The 17,757-nt window shown below is 46.4% G+C and overlaps 1 non-coding gene across 1 annotated transcript; it reads left to right on the top strand.

Annotated features, from left to right (window-relative positions):
* The first annotated feature begins 5,050 nt into the window (after window positions 1–5,050).
* Window positions 5,051–5,188, top strand: LOC114814012. Its single transcript, XR_003761755.1, has one exon. It is a non-coding gene; the product is annotated as a small nucleolar RNA SNORA7 (small nucleolar RNA).
* Window positions 5,189–17,757: the final 12,569 nt, after the last annotated feature.

The raw sequence follows: 17,757 nt of genomic DNA, 5'->3' as shown, positions 1-17,757 counted from the left end.
TGTCCGTGGCGTCGCTACGGGTCGGAACGACTGGACGGCATAAGACAAGACAAGTGGAAGGAGCATGGGACTGGGTCTTTCATTCATTCGATAGTATTTAGTGAGTGCTTACTATATGCAGAGCACTGTACTAAGCACTTGGAATGTACAATTCAGCAACAGATAGATATAATCCCTGCCCAGTGATGGGCTCACAGTCTAAACAGGGGAAGAATGTTGGTATTTGTTAAGCACTTACTATGTGCAAGCACTGTTCTAAGCGCTGAGGTAGATACAGGGTAATCAGATTGTCCCACTTGAGGCTCACAGACTTAATCCCCATTTTACAGGTGAGATAACTGAGGCACCGAGAAGTCTAGTGACTTGCCCAAAGTCACACATCTGACAGGTGACAGGTGACCTCTGACTCCTAAACCCGGGCTCTTTCCACTAGCCATGCTGCTTGGGAGACCTGGGTTCTAATCCTGGCTCTGCAACTGTCCGGCTGTGTGACCTTGGACAGGTCACTTCACTTCTCTGGGCTCCAGGAAACTTCTACCTGTAAAATGGGGATAAAATAGCTATTGTCCACTTACTACTAATAATGCTGCTGCTGCCGCTATTACCTCTGCTACAATTGTTATTACTCCCAGTACTTCTCCTCCTACTACAACGACAACGACAGAGTCAGGAAGCAGCGTGGCTCAGGGGAAAGAGAATGGGCTGGTGAGCCAGAGGTCATGGGTTCAAATCCTTGCTCCCCCGCTTGTCAGCTGTGTGACTCTGGGCGAGTCCCTTCATTTTTCTGCGACTCAGTTACCTCATTTGGAAAATGGGGATGAAGACTGTGAGCCCCACGTAGGAAAACCTGATCACCTTGTATCCTCCCCAGTGCTTAGAACAGTGCTTGGCACATAGTAAGCGCTTAACAAATGCCATTAAAAAAAAAGACCACTGCCGCAGCTACTTCTCCCACTCCTAGTTCTCCTCCTCCTCCTCCTCCTTCTCCTCCTTCATCTCTCACTACTGCTTCTACTTTCACTGCTAGGACTTACTTCTCCTTCTCTGCACATAGTAAGCGCTTGATAAATACAATTGAATGAATGAAGGCTACTACAACTGCTATTACTAATAATAACAGTAATTATGGTATTTGTTAAATGTTTTTTTAAGTGCCCAGCCCTGTTCAAAACACTGGAGCAGATACAAGGGAATCAGGTTGTCCCATGTAGGGCTCACAGTCTTAATCCCCATTTTACAGATGAGGTAAGTGAGGTCCAGAGAAGTGAAGTGACTTGCCCCAGATCTCACAGTTGACAAGTGGCGGAGCCGGGATTAGAACCCACTACCTCTGACTCCCAAGCCCGGGCTCTTTCCACTAAACCACGCTGCTTCTCAGATGGAGGAAGATGAGGTGGGAGAAGGGAAACCAGTCGGAGGGAGTAAAGCTGCTGCTGGAAAGTGAGAGGAAAGGCAGTGGGGGTTACCCATCATCCTGTTTTCTACCAGACAGTCCAGTTTTTAGCTGGCAACTTTAATTTCACTTCCCAACCACCTTCCACTAAGGTTCCTGTCACCTAGCCCCGAGGCTCAAAAGTGGCCCCGTGTTCAGAGGTGTGGGAGGGCTTCACCACAAAAGAAATGTTCCAGGTGCAGACAGGAGCAAGAAGACTCCTGCAAAATGTTCTCTATGGCAGGAGCAGCGTGGCCTCATGGCAAGAGCATGGTTCTGGGAAACAGAGGCTCTGGGTTATAATCTCGGCTTCACCGCTTGCTTGTGGTGTGAACTATTTATTTATTTTTTATGGTATTTGTTAAGCGCTTACTTGGGCAAGTCACTCCACTTCTGTGGGCCGCAATTTCCCCCTCTGTAAATAAGCATCGGATACCTGAATCTTTCTAGAATTACTTTTAATGTCTGTCTCCTCTGTAGACTTTTAGACTGTGAGCCCGTTGTTGGGCAAGGATTGTCTCTATCTGTTGCCAAATTGTACATTCCAAGTACTTAGTACAGTGCTCTGCACACAGTAAGTGCTCCATAAATGTGATGGAATGAATACACTGCAAGCTCCTTTTTTTATTTAATGGCATTTATTAAGTGTGTATTATGTGCCAGGCATTGTACTAAGCACTGGGGTAGACACAAGCTAATCAGGTTGGATCCAGTCCCTGTCCCACTTGGACTCACAGACTTAATCCCTCATCATTTTACAGATGAGGTAGCTGAGGCCCAGAAAGCAGTGAAGTAACTTACCCAAGGTCACACAGCAGAGAAGTGGTGGGACTGGGATTGGAACCATAGGTCCGTTCTCTTTCTACTAGGCCACACTGTTTATCCCTGCAAGCAGGGATGAAATCTACTCATCTTATTTTATGCCGTCGAGTCATCCCTGACCCTTATCGACGCCACGGACCCATCTCTCCCAGAACACTCACCTTCATCAGCAATCGCTTGGGTAGTGGATCCGTAGAGTTTTCTTGGTAAAAATCCAGAAGTGCTTGACCATCACTTGCTTCCGCGCAATCAACTCGAGTCTCCACCCTTGTCTCTTTCCGGTGCCGCTGCTGCCCAGCACAGGGGAATTTTGACTTATAGCATATTTCCTTCACTCGCTAGTCACTGCCCAAGCTAGGAATGGAATGGAATGGACAGGCCTATGCTTGACTCTCCCTCCAGGAGTCAAGACTGGTAGAGGAATGGAAACTTTCCAGGTGCAACCCTGAGAGGGGTCAAATCTACTAACTCTATTGTATTGCACTTCACCAAGGGTGTAGTACAGTGCTCTGCACACCATAAGCCCTCAATAAATGCTATTGATTGATTAACTGATTGATGTTTCTCACTCACCATTAGACGGTGAACCTCCTGTGGGTCTGGGATTGGGTCTGATCTGATTATCTTATATCTATCCCAGTGCTTAATATTAAACCTAGGAAGAGAGTAAGTGCTTAACAATTAATATCCTCCTCCTCATCATCATCACCACTTGGCACTGTGTACCCAGAATAATGCCTTCAGTTGGGTACCTGTGTCTTGTACCTGGCATGAGGTACTAATCTACAGACATCCCTTTGGTCAGCCAGTCAGTCAATCGTCCTTTTTGAGCACTTACTACATGCACAGCACCGTACTAAGCACTTGAGAGAGTGCAATACATCAATACAATAGACACATTCCCTGTCCACATTGACCTTTCAGTCTAGAGCCCCAGAAAGACTAGGAGTTGCTGCTGACCATCTGAACCTCTCAGAGCAAGAGCCACTGCTAAGATTCAGTTGGTAGACTTTCAGTTTCCCACCTCCGGGGTTAAAAAGATTTCCCTGAAATGGAAAATAATTCCAGACAGTGCCGATTTTAAATTACTCTTTACTGTCAGGAGCAGATAAGGAAGGCTTTTGGATGCAGAGCGAAATTTGATCTGCGGTGAGGTAAAACCGTTCGAGCAAAAGAAGGATGAATTTCAACCGAAAGCGAGAAGATAAAGCCAGCCTGGGCCTTTCATTTTACAGCTCAAGAGTCTTAGAGAGAGAGACAGAAATATGGGTCATTATCCTCTATTGAAGCATTGTATTAAATAGCAAATGTGATGTAAAATGAGTGCAAAGGCTGTTTACTCAAAAGCACTGGCTCCTCTGATCTACCAAGGTAGGGGTTGAGCTTGACTGTCTCTTCCTTACCTTTATTATCTCTTTCTCAAAACCCCAGTGCTTCCACCATAACTATTCCATTCCCCGGCTCTTTAATTAGAACTGTTCTGGGCTCTGCCTTCTGGCGTTGCTGTTACGATCAAACTCTTTCCTTCGATTAGCTGAATTCTAGCCTCCTGTCTCTCCCCACTCCAGTCCATAGTTCACTCTGCTGCCCAGAACATTTTTCTTCAGAAGTGTTTAGGCCACATTTCCCATCTCCTCAAGAACCTCCAGTGGCTGCCCATCCACTTCTGCATCAAACAAAAACTCCTCACCATTGACTTTAAAGCTCAAAATTACCTTTCCCCTTTCCTACCTCACCTCATTACTCTCCTGCTACAACCCAACGGGCACACTTCACTCCTCTAATGCTAACCTTCTCACTATTTTCCCCGATCTCATCTATCCCACACCTGACCTCTCACCCATGTCCTGCCTCTGGGCTGGAGGGCCCTCCCTCCTCATATCCGACATACAATTAGTCTCCCCCCTTTAAAGCTTATTGAAGGCACATCTCTTTCAAGACACCTTTCCTAAACCCTCTTTTCCTTTTCTCCCACTCCCTACTGCATCACCCTGACTTGCCCCCTTTATTCATCCCTCTTCCCAGCCCCACAGCACTTATGTATATCTCTAGAATCTTCTTAATTATATTAATGTCTGTCTCCCCCTGTAGACTGTAAACTCACTGTGGAAAGGGAATAGGTCTGCTTATTGTTCTATTGTGCCCTCCCAAATGCTTAGTACAGGGTTCTGCATACATTAAGTGCTCAGTAAGTACTATTGACCATCTACTGATCAACTCCCCAAACGTGGGGTGTAGCAAGAACACACCAACTCTGACATGAAGGTTTTCCTGATGGGATTTCTCCTAGGTTGCAGGAGCGATTCTGTGGAAATGCTTTATTGGCATGGAGCACCTTGAAAGCAGATAACTCCGGAGCCCTGTAATGAGGGGGTCTTCCTGATATGGGAACATCCCATCACCCTCTCTTCTCCCATAGGGTCCGGGATTGACCTTCTCTAGGGGAGGGGGAAACACAGCCTGAGTCCATCAATCAATCTATCCATTATATTAATTGAGCACTTACTATGTACTACGCACAAAGCACTGTACTAAGCTTTTGGGAGAGTACAGTTTAACAGAGTTAGTAGACAGGTTCCCTGCCGACAATGAGCTTACAGTCTAGAGGGTAGACTGACGTTAATATAAATAAATAGACTACGGACATGCATTTATTCAGTTGCATTTATTGAGCATTTACTGTGTGCAAAGTACTGTACTAAGCACTTGGGAGGCACATTCCCTGCCCACAGTGAGTTTACAGTCTAGAGAGGGAGACAGACATTAATAGAAATAAATAAATTACGTGTATGTACCTAAGTCTCGGGGTCGCACCTGGAGAATTCCCAGGACTCTACCAGTTTCGGCTATGGGAGGGAGAGTCAAGCAGAGGCCTGTCCATTCCATTCCTAGCTTGAGCTGTAGCCAGCAAGTGGAAGACAATCTGCTACAAGGCAAAATTCCCCTGTGCTAGGCAACAGCGGCACGGGAGAGAGTCGAGGGCGGAGGCTTGAGTTTACTGCGGGGAAGGAGGCGATGGTCAATCACTTCTGGATTTTTACCAGGAAAACTCTATGGATTCACTACTAGAATGATTGCAGATGGAGAGCAGGGCCTTCTGGGACAGATGTGTCCATGGTGTCGCTATGTGGCGGAAACAACTCAACGGCGTAAAACAATGTACCTAAGTGCTGTGGGGATGAGAGACGGTTGAGTAAAGAGTGCAAATCCAAGTGCTAGGATGATGCAGAAGGGAGTGGGAGTTACTTTTCATTCCTGCAAGTCTGATACTGCAAGGTTCACCAGCCTAAATCCAGTCGGAAGGGAACGGAAGGGAACGGTTGGTCATTAGACTGTCAGCTCCTGAAGGGCAGGGATCGTGGCTGCCCACTTGTCTGCTTTGTGACCTTGACCAAGTCACTTCACTTCTCTGTCCCTTAGTTACCTCATCTGGAAAATGGGGATTGAGACTGTGAGCCCCAGACAGGGACCATGTCCAAGTCCAGTTGCTTGTATCCACCCCAGCACTTAGAACAGTGTCAGGCACATAGTCGACACTTAACAAATACCATCATCATCATCGTCATTATTATTATTATTGTTACTACTACTCACACAGCATTATTAACTGACAGGAGGTCACTGACTTTTAAATGCCAGATGGCCTAAAAATCCCAGCATGCTCCTCTTTTATTCTGAGACCTGGCACAAAGAAACTGGTTCTCTCGCTCAGTCCCCGACCTCTACCTTCCCAAAGCACTCAGCCCTCACCTCCTGAGCCATGATAATTCCTCTGGGGAGTCCCCCACTTTGCCCCGGGGGGGGGGGGGCCTCTGCCAGCTTTTCATGGCACCAGTGCCCTGGAACCATCTGTCAGTGCAGGCAAGGAGCTCAGGGCACAACCTGGGGGGGGAGGGGGGCGGAGGACATTGCCCTGATTGTCCGGCTGGCCAGTCGGATTGTTAATGAAGGGGGGCAGCTGGGTCTGAGACAGCCCATCTGCAGACACTGTCAGAGCCCACCCCTCCCCCTGGGGGGAAGGGGGTGATGGGCAACTGGAGGAGGAAGAGGCTGAGGAGGGAGGGGAGGGAACGGAACGTCTGGCTGATGCTAACCGGTCAGTGAGAAGTGGATGTGAACAGGTGCAAACCGGTTTCTTAACAATAATAATGATTATAATAACAATCGTGGTATTTGTTAAGCGCTATGTGCCAGGCACCGTACTAAGCACTAAGGGGGAATACAAGCCATTCGGGTTGGACACAGTCCCTGTCTCACATTGGGTTCACAGTCTTAATCCCCATTTAATAGATGAGGTAACTGAGGCAAAGAGAAGTAAAGTGATTTTCTTAAGGTCACATAGCAGACAGGTGGTGGAGCCATGATTACGTGGCATGACCTTCTGACTCCCAAATCTATGCTTTATCTACTACACTAATAATAATTGTGATATTTATTAAGCGCTTACTATGTGCTGGGCACTGTACTAAGCACTGGGGTGGATACAAGCCAATCAGGTTGGACACAGTCTCGATCCCACATGGGGCTCACAGTCTTCATCCCCATTTTACAGATGAGGGAAATGAGGCCCAGAGAAGTGAAGTAAGTTGTCTAATGTCACATAGCAGACAAGTGGCTGAGCTGGAATTAGAACCTAGGTCCTTCTGACTCCCAGGCCCAAGCTCTATCCACTAGGCCACACTGAGAAATTGTTAAGGGAGAGGTGGGGTGGCAGAGAGCCCCATCAGTCTACGGGATCAAGTGAAGCCTGGTTGCCCAGCAGCAATACTACTGCTGTAGTGCTATTCTTGTTTCAGCCCCAGAGCTCGCTCAATCAATCAATCAGATTTATTGAGTGCTTACTGTGTGCAGAGCACTGTACTAAGCGTTTGGGAGATTAAGAGGTGGCATCTTCCAGGCTCTTTCAGATGCTCCACTTGGAGAGAAAAGCTCTTTGACTGGGAAAGAGACCTGTTGTTAACCCCTTTTCCCCACATCTTTGCCCCACTCTTCCCCCACCTCAGCTCCTTTAGTTTGAAGGTCACCCTGGCTCTGACTCATGTGTCCAGAGGAGCCTAGCGCTGATTTGACACCCCAAATGCTATCTTCTGGGCTGGTCAGTCAAGATGATTTTCCTGGGATAATTGGACCCCTGGATCATCCAAGGTCACACATCCGGTAAACGGTAGAGCCGGGATTTGAGCCCAAGTCTCCTGACTCCTAGGCCTGTGGTCTTTCCATTAGGCCACGCTGCTTCTCTACCTTCTCTATGCCTCTGTTACCTCATTCAAATAGTTCTTCTTTCTGAGACTGTGAGCTACAAGTGGGATGGGGGTTGTGTTCAATCTGAATATTTTTCATCTACTCCTGAGCTTAGCTCATTGCTTGGCACATTTGAAAGCTCTTAATAAATGCCATCATTATTATGTGCCACCCACAGAGCCCTGGGTAGAATAACAAGTGGGTGGAGGAAATGCAGGAGGCTGGAGTGTGTGAATTGTGAGTGGAAGGTTGGCCACCCTGGTGATTTAAGCAACAACCATCAATCTGTCAAACAATCAATTCATTAAAATATATATATTGAGTGCTTGCTGTGTACTAAGCTCTTGGGAGAGCATAGTATCACAGAATTGGTAGACATGTTCCCTGCCCACAAGGAATTTACAGTCTAGAGAGGAGTTTACAGGCCAGAGAAGCATATAGCCTAGAAGAAGACCTTACAATCTAGAGAGGAGTTTACAGTCTAGAGAGGTGCTTACAATCTAGGGAGGAGTTATAGTCTAGAGGAGGAATTTACAATCTAGAGAGGAGTTTATAGTCTAGGGAGGAGTTTACAGTCTAGGAGAAGCATAAAGGAAACAGAAGGATCTTCCCTCTAGAGGGAAGTTTGCAGGCCAGAGAAGGAGTTTACAATCTAGAGAGGAGTTTACAATCTCGATAGAAGTTTAGTCTAGGGAGGATTTTACAATCTAGAAGAATCATACAGGGTACAGAAGGATCTTACCTCCAGAGGGGAGCTTACAGGCCAGAGGAGGAGTTTACAATCTAGGAGAAGCATACAGTAAACAGAAGGATCTTCCCTCTAGAGGGGAGTTTGCAGGCCAGAGAAGGAGTTTCCAATCTAGAGAGGAGTTTACAATTTCGAGAGGAGTTTATAGTCTAGGGAGGAGTTTACAGTCTAGAAGAATCATACAGCGTACAGAAGGATCTTACCTCCAGAGGGGAGCTTACAGGCCAGAGGAGGAGTTTACAATCTAGAGAGGAGTTTACAGTCTAGGGAGGGGTTTACAACCTAGAAGAAGTGTACAGAAAGAGCTTACATCCAAGAGAAGAGCTTACAGTCTAGAGAGGAGTTTACCTTCTAGATCTGTCACCTTCCATCTCCCCAAACCTGATTCTCCATCATGAAGAATTCGGTTATGCTGCTTCACTGAGAGTGGAAACCCAATCTGAGTTTCATTCGGAGGGAGTTATCATTTTGCTTGGAGACAATAGGAGTCTCTTTGTTCAGGGATGGGGAGCCAGGAGGAAAAGGGCCACTAGGATAGGAAAAGCGATATGCCAATGTGGAAAAGCAGCATGACCAAGTGGATAGATCATGGACTTGGGAGTCAGAAGGACCTCGGTTCTAATCCTGGATCCACTGTTTGTCTGCTGGGTGACCTTGGGCAAGTCACTTCACTTCTCTGTGCCTCAGTTCCTCATCTATAAAATGGAGATTAAGTCTGTGTGTCCCATGTGGGACATCAACTGTGTCCGACTGAAGTACCTTATATCCACCCCAGTGCTTAGAAGAGTGACTGGCACTTAGTAAACACTTAACAAATACCATTAAAAAAAAACACACCTTGGGGAAGTTGCTTCACTTCTCCATTCCTCAGTTCCCTCATCGGAGATGACTCGGCGGCATAGACAAGACAAAATGGGAATTAAATCTCTGCTCTCCTTAGACCGAGAGCTTCAGGTGGGATAGAGATTAGGTCTGGTCCTATCCTATCTGGTCCTATTTGGTCCTATTGTATCTATCCCAACATTTAGCCCAGTGCTTGGCACATCGTAAGCAGTGAACAATACCACAGGTATTATTATCATTATTGGTATTATCATTAGACCGATTTCTCTGGGGAAAGAGTTCGAGAGGAAACGGACTCAAGAAGAAGGTTTGTTCCCCACCGCCAGTCTCCCACAGACACTCTCTCCCTTGGAAGATAATGCCCATCTGTTGGGGGCTTGAGACCACTTAGAGGATGCCTCCCAACCTCTAACCTCATGTCGGTCACACTGTGGCTTACGAGGTATGGAACCCCAGCTCCTAATGAAGTGAAAGTGCAAAGGAGGGAGATTGAAACTGTCTAAGGTTCGGATACATAATTAATGAGGCTCCAACCAAGGTCTCATCAATTATTCAGTTCGGGCTCATTAGGGAAAGATTTCATTATGGGATAATGTAATTAAATGGAAGGGGAAGAAAAAAAAAACCCAGGGAGGTGGAGGTTTTGAGAGATACGACTCATCTATTTGTTCCATTTTGACCCCGTTGGTTTAAACAGAGAAAGGGGAGGAGATTAAGGAGGTGGGAGGGTTATTTATGGACATTGTCTGAAGTGGACAGTTTTCTTATTTTTCTGTATCACTGACTAACTGGTGATAATTTACTTGTGTGTGGGTGTGGGTGTGTTTAGGTGTGTCCTAAACCTTCCCTTTCTGTTCAATCAATCAATCAATCATTCAGTGGCATTTATTGAGCATTTACTGGGTGCAGAGCACTGTAGTAATTGCTTGGGAGAGTGCATCATAACAGAGTTGGTAGGTACATTCTATCCCCACAAGGAGCCTACAAGTCTAGGCTGGGGAGACAGGCATTAAAATAAATTAGATAGGAAGATAATAGGGATGTGTACATCAATCAGTGGTATTTATTGAGCGCTTACTGTGTGCAGAGCACTGTACTAATCAGTTACATTGGGAGAGTACAACATAACAGAGTTAGTAAACACATTCCCTGTGCAAAATGAGCAAAGTGGCAGTGGTCTAGTGGATAGAGTGTGGATTTGGGAATCAGGAGGACCTGGATTCTAATCCCAGCTCTGCCACTTGTCTGCTGCGTGACCTTGGACAAGTCACTTAATTTCTCTGTGTCTCACTTTCCTAATCTGTACAATTCATTCAATCGTATTTATTGAGCGCTTACTGTGTGCAAAGCACTGTACTAAGCCCTTGGGAGAGTAAAATATAACAATAAACAGACACATTCCCTGCCCACAACAGAATTAAGACTGTGAGCCCTTTATGAGAAACTGTAAACCTGGTGTGGGCAGGGATTGTATCTCTTTAATGCTGAATTGTACTTTCGAAGTGCTCAGTACAGTGCTCTGCACACAGTAAGCACTCAATAAATACGATTGAATGAATGAATGACTTTGTCCAACCTGTTTAGCTTGCATCTATTCCAGCTCTTAGTACAGCACCTGGTACTTAGTAAGCGCTTAACAAATACCTAAAAAAACCAAGCCAAAAACAAAACCACGTCTATCATCTGTGCTGTAATGTATTCTTCCAAGTTCTTATTACAGGACTCTGGACACAGAAATTGTTGACTAAATACCACTGATGATGATGAAGTGCTTAGGAATCTTACATTCTACCATCTTTCTTTTTTTAATGGTATTTGTTAAGAGTTTACTATGTGCCAGGCACTGTACTAAGTGCTGGGGAAGTGCTGTACTAAGTGCTGGGGAAGACCAGCTAATCAGGTTTGTACACAGTCCATGTCCCACATGGGGCTCACAGTCTTAATCCCCATTTTACAGATGAGGGAACCGAGGCCCAGAGAAGTGATGTGATTTGCCCAAGGACACACAGCAGACAAGTGACAGAGCTGGAACTAGAACCCAGGTCCTTCTGCCGCTCAGGCCCAGTCTCTAATCACTAGGCAACGCTACTTCTCTAATCTTTTCTAATCTAATCGATTAGACTGTAAGCCCGCCAAACGGCAGGGACTGTATCTGTTGCCGACTTGTTCATTCCAAGCACTTAGTAAAGTGCTCTGCACATAGTAAGCGCTCAATAAATATTATTGAATAATCTTACAATCATTGTCAGAAACTGGAGCCTCACCTGTGGCTGAGAAGTGGAGGAAACATCCTTTTCTCTAGTGACCTTCTCAGCTAAGGGAGGTGAAGAGGGGCGAGGAGTAGAGGGTCTTGGCATGCTTCATAGTGGAGGAGAATTGATTAGCGATCCACAGCGGTGATAAACGAATCAGTTGGCTGGCTTCTGCTCCGAGTTATGAAGAAGTCACCAGCCTCCCTTCGCTCTCCTGGCTGGTTAATATCTTGAGACTAAACTTGTCATCAACAAAGAGTTGGTGGCCTTCTCCCTGCTCGCCCCCCGCCCCCCACGTTACGAGACAGGCGCTACTTAGCCCTGAGATAGAAAATTCTTTGGGGTTTGTCCCAGCTGTTCATCTGTAAGAGATGAAATGGACAAGGTCAGGTGCATCGCGCTGTAAATATTAGGAGAGGAACATTCAAAATGACAAGCAGAACCAAACCAGAAAATCTTCCTTTCCAACCAGATACATTAAGTATCTGTTTTACTTCTTCTCTGAAAGGAACCCACAGCTGCTGAGTATTCTCGGAGCAGTTATGTGGACTAGGGCTGGGACTTCAAATCCTTTTTTGAGGCTTAGTCTCCCCAAATGTACTCGAGCTGAAATTCTTAGGCCAGCAAATGGGTGGAGAATGGAATTGAGCCTTTTTAAGGTTTTGTTTTAACAGCGGGTGATCCCTCAATCTGGAGGGGTCACCAGGACAAAAACCGGAAAAGGTTGGTTCGGGAATTCGCTTGAAGGTTCATGCAGCAATAATTGTAGTGTTTGTTCAGTAGTAATAATAATAATAATAATTGTGGTATTTGTTAAGCGCTTAATATGTTCCAGGTACTGTTCTAAGCACTGGAGTGGATACAAGCAAATTGGGCTGGACACAGTCCCTGTCTTATGTGGAGTTCACACTCTTAATTCCCATAATTGTCAGTATTTAATATTATCAGTAATAATATCCATAATGTTGGTATTTGTTAAGTGCTTACTTTGTGCAGAGCACTGTTCTAAATGCTGGGGTAGATAGAGGGCAATCAGGTTGTCCCACGTGAGGCTCACAGTCTTCATTCCCCTTTTACAGATAAGGTAACTGAGGCACAGAGAAGTGAAGTGACTTGCACACAGTCACACAGCTGACAAGTGGCGGAGGCGGAATTAGAACCCATGACCTCTGACTCCCAAGCACGTGCTCTTTCCACCAGCCACACTGCTTCCCATAATATTAATGAGGATTTCGCTGTTAAACCTCTCAGGAACTCAATAGGGAGGCTGCCACTTTGGTAGCCATGGGTCCAGATGTCTGCCATTCAGCAACTCTTCAGTGGGTGCATAACTCCATTCTTGGCACTTTATTCTTTCATATGGTATTTGTAAAGTACTTACTAAGTGTCAGGCACTGTACAAAACACTGAGGTAGATACAAGCTAATAAGTTTGGACACAGTCCCTGTCCCACATGGGGCTCACAGTCTCAATCACATTTTCCAGATGAGGGAACCGAGGGACAGAGAAGTGAAGTGACTTGTAAAAGGTCACACAGCAGACAAGTGGTGAAGCCGGGATTAAAACCCATGACCTCTGACTCCCAAGCCCGTGCTCTTGCTACTAGAGAAGCTATTAGAGAAGCAGCGTGGCTCAGCGGAAAGAGCCCGGGCTTGGGAGTCAGAGCTCATGGGTTCTAATGCTGGCTCTGCCACTTGTCAGCTGTGTGACTTTGGGCAAGTCAATTTCTCTGGGCCTCAGTTACCCCATCTGTAAAATGGGGATTAAGACTGTGACCCCACGTGGGACAACCTTGTATCCTCCCCAGTGCTTAGAATAGGACTTTGCACATAGTAAGAGCTTAACAAATGCCATCATTATTATTATTATTATTATTACTAGGCCATGTTGCTTTTCTATAGATGGGGGACAAAGACACAGACCTCGCCGAGAATTATGGATGGATGGGGTTAATTATGGAGCACTTCCCAGAGGAAGGGAGCCAGTCAAATCAGGGCGGAGGGTGGGATAATAGGGGGATGGGGATGGATTGTCTTTGGCAGCTGGCAGCCATTTGCTGGACTTTGCGGTGTGATTAGAGTGGTGACCCCTGTCCTCGTAGCGTATGCACAGATGCTGTCACTGACTCCCTCTTCTCTGAGGGCACAGGTGGGCACCCCCTGGAGAGGCTGAGGAGAGCCCCTGCCAGAGACTGCCAAAGAAGCAGTGTGGCCCAGTGGAAAGAGCACGGGCCGTCGAGTCACAGGACGTGGGTTCTAATCCCGGCTCGGCCACCTGCCTGATTTGTGAACCTGGCCAATTCTCTTATCTTCTTTTTGCCTCAATTTTCTCATCTGTAAAATGGTGATTCAAAACTATTCTCCCACCTTCTTACACCGTGAACTCTATGTGGGGCTGTGATTGAGTCCCACCTGATTAACTTGTATCTACTCCAGTGCTTAGTACAGTGCTTGGCACATAGTATGAGCTGAACAAATATTATTATTAGTAGTAGCAGCAATATTAATATTAGTATTCATTTTTATTGTATTTTTCCTCAGAGCTTAATATTGCCTTGCACACAACAGGTACTCCGTAAATACCAATGGATAATAATAATGGTATTTTCAAAGCACTTAATATGTGCCAGACACTGTACTAAGAACTGGGGTAGATATAGGCAAATCGGGTTGGACACAGTCCCTGTCCCACAGGGGGCTCCTAGTCTCAATCCCCATTTTACAGATGAGGTAACTGAGGCCCAGAACAGTGAAGTGATTTGCCCTAGGTCACACAACAGACAAGTGGCAGAGCCGGAATTAGAACCCATGACCTTCTGACTTCCAGGCCCGTGTTCTATCCACTATGCCATGCTATGTGATGAATGAATGAATGGATGGATGAATGAGTGATTGAGAGGCCTTCCGTCTTCAGCATGATGAGAATCAGGGCATGGATTTGCAATTTGCCAGTCCTTAGGACCAGGCCTCCCAAATCAGCCCGGTGGTGTAATTTTTGCTTGAAGCCCCATCCACCTATGAGACTAAAACACGTTTCCATTGTCACCAATCCTTATACCCTGCTCTGATGCTCCTGCCATTTTCTAGCTCCAGCCTGTCTAGTAGAGAGAAAGACAATTATACAAATTTTTAAGGTTTTTTTTGGTTTTGCTTTTCTCCCGGATTTCACAAGAAAGCAGAAAAGACCCCTCCCTGCCCTGAGTCCCCTGCCACCCCCCCCCAACTCCAGTCACCCTGGAGTACATCCTCTTCAGTGGCTTTTGAAATGGGTTAGGGTCAGCAGGGTCAACTGCTGCTGCTGAAGGGAGCTCACTGTGGGCAGGGAATGCGTTTGTTGTTGTGTTGTACTCTCCCCAGCACTTAGTACAGTGCTTTGCACATGGTAAGTGCTCAAAATATACAAATGAATGAGTGAATGAATGAAGTGTCACAGCATTACCCTGCTACGTAACCCCAGGTGACCCCCATTTGGCTGCCAATGATCAACAGTGGGGGCCCAGGGGCATGGGAGGACCCGGCGAGAAAGTGCGGATGGTTCCGTGCAGCCCATCATCACTACTACAAGCACAACCCCAGTGCATAGCCTGCCGGCCGTACAAGGTCCCTTTCTCCTCTTTCCAGCTAGAAACCCTAAACCTCAAATAAACAGTGTTGGCCTAGTGGATAGAGCAGGGGCCTGTAGTCAGAAGGACCTAGGTTCTTATTCCTCGACTGGTCTGTTATATGATCTTGTGCAAGTCACTTCACTTCTTTGGGCCTCAGTTCCCTCCTCTGTAAAATGGGGATTAAGACTGGGAGCCCTATGTGGGACAGGGACCGTGTCCAACTCTAATATCTTCTATCTACCCCAATGCTTAGAAAGTGCCTGCTATATAGTCAGTGCTTAACAAATGCCACAGATATTATTATTATCAGTAATAATAATAATAAATGAACTCCAATGGACCTTCCTCCACCCTCAGTCTCCATCCGGCCATAATGTCCAGCTCTGCCGGTTCATCTGACACATACATATGCACACACACTCACAACCACCCCCCCACCTCCTCCAATGAATCAAAAGTATTTCCTGAGCATTTACTTTGTGCAGAGCACTGTACTAAATTATTCGGAGAGCACAAAAGTTAGAGGATCTGATCCCTGGCCTCAAGGAGCTTACAGTCTAGCGGGGAAGACAGACCCTCCAATAAATTAGTTAGGAGAGTCTATAAGATATGTACCTAAGTCTTACTAGCTTATGGGAAAGAGGCACATTCCAATTATTATTATTATTAATTAATTATAACAATAGTATTTGTTAAGCACTTACTATGTGCTAAGCACTGTTCTAAGCACTGGAGTAGATACAAGGTGGACACAATCCCTGTCCCACATGGGGTTCACACTCTTAAACCCCATTTTCCAGGTGAGGGAACTGAGGCCCAGAGAAGCCAAGTGACTTGCCCAAGTGGCAGAACAGAGATTAGAACCCAGGTCCTTCTCGCTCCCAGGCCCCGGGCTCTATCCACTAGGTCACGCTACCCTGCACCCCTAAGCGAGGATTTGCACGATACAAGCGCAAGGCCCGGCTGATCTTTGGTTAGCGTTCCTCGGTGGAAGAGGCGACCTTTGACCTGCAGAGCCCCAGAGCTCCCCTTCTCCGTGTCGGCCACGGGGCTACCTACCCATCCACCCGCTAGCCCAGAAGAGGGGAAGCTAAGGGAAGTAACTGGCTTTTGACAGAGACAAAAAACAGTGTTCTGAAGTCTGCCAGAACTCTGGAAAACTGCCCAGAAATGTTGATTATTATAATAATAATCATTTTTTTTTTTAGGCAAGGTGTGGAGCAGGAAGAGCCAAGAAATGTTTTGCTTGTCAGGCTGCTAGAAAGCTGACAGGCTCTTTCACTGGAAAATCACCTCTAATTACCCTGGGGGAATGGTGGGGGGGTGGGAATGTAGAAAGGAGCCCAAGAAGCACTTAGGAGCGTCTGACCCGATGAAGAGCAGAGAGCTCAGCCTGTCTCGGTCTGCCTGTGTCACGCTTGGGTTCAGCATGTCAGGAGGTGCTGCTCCAAGCTGCAGAAAATCGTTAAAAGATCAGCGTCGTCTGGTCGCCTGCCACTCCTTTTGAAGCGCCCCAGGGCCGGGAAGGGGCCTGGGAGTGGGGGGCTGGGAAGGGGATGGGGCTAATGCTAGCCACCAGGAGCCATTCTTGGGGCTCAACACCCCGCTGCCAGGGGCTAACGGAGAGACTCAAACCCGTGAGTGTTTGGTCGCCGGATAGAAAGGTGGCGGTGGAAGCCACAAGGGGGAAAGGATAGAATGCTTTCATTTTAGGAGACTCAATCATTCAATCGTATTTACTGGACACTTACCATGTGCAGAATATTGTACTAAGCACTTGGGAGAGTAAGATAGACACATTCCCTGCTCACAACAAGCTTACTCCTGGGGGATAAGCTTAACAAATACCAACATTATTGTTGTGGGTTCTAATTCCAGCTCCACCACATACCAGCTGTGTGACCTTGGGCAAGTCACTTAGCTAATCTCCCCCATTTAGACTACAAGCCCGTCAGTGGGCATGGATTGTCTATCTGTTGCCGAATTGTACATTCCAAGCGCTTAGTACAGTGCTCTGCACATAGTAAGCACTCAGTAAATACTATTGAATGAATGAATGAATGAAGGTAGAAACGACCAGAAGGCTTTGGGAGAGAGGAACAAAGCTCTTTTCTGGTTAGAATATGTTGGAGTCTTGCATTTCCTCAGTTTGGGAGGTCTCTCTTCCCTTCCCAGGACTAATAATAATAAAAATGTTGGTATTTGTTAAGTGCTTACTAATGTGCAGAGCACTGTTCTAAGCGCTGGGTTAGATACAGGGTAATCAGGTTGTCCCACCTGAGGCTCACAGTCTTCATCCCCATTTTACAGATGAGGTAACTGATTTGATTTGCCCACAGTCACACAGCTGACAAGTGGCAGAGTAAGGATTTGAACCCATGACCTCTGACTCCCAAGCCCGTGCTCTTTCCACTGACCCATGCTGCTTCGTGGTATTTTTTCATTCAGTTGTATTTATTGATCGCTTACTGTGTGCATAGCACTGCACTAAGCACTTGGGAGAGTACAGTACAGCAGAATAATAGTCCCAGTCCCTGCCCACAGTGAGCCTACAGTCTAGAGCGGGAGGCAGAGGTCAGATGTTAATATAAGTAAATAAATTACAGATATGTACATAAGTACTGCAAGCGCTTAGTATAGTGCTCTGCACACAGTAAACACTCAATAAATACGATTGAATGAATGAATGTTGTGGGGCTGGGAGCAGGGATGAATACTAAGCACTGGGGTTGATACAAGATAATTAGGTTCTACATGGGCTCACTCTCTAAGTAGAGGGAAGAACAGGTATTGATTCTCATTTTACAGGTGAAGG

This window comes from Ornithorhynchus anatinus, chromosome 8, assembly GCF_004115215.2.
Source record: "Ornithorhynchus anatinus isolate Pmale09 chromosome 8, mOrnAna1.pri.v4, whole genome shotgun sequence".
Classification (NCBI taxonomy): domain Eukaryota; kingdom Metazoa; phylum Chordata; class Mammalia; order Monotremata; family Ornithorhynchidae; genus Ornithorhynchus; species Ornithorhynchus anatinus.
The sequence above is the reverse complement of the archived record's forward strand: the minus strand, read 5'-3'. Positions and strand labels throughout refer to the sequence as shown.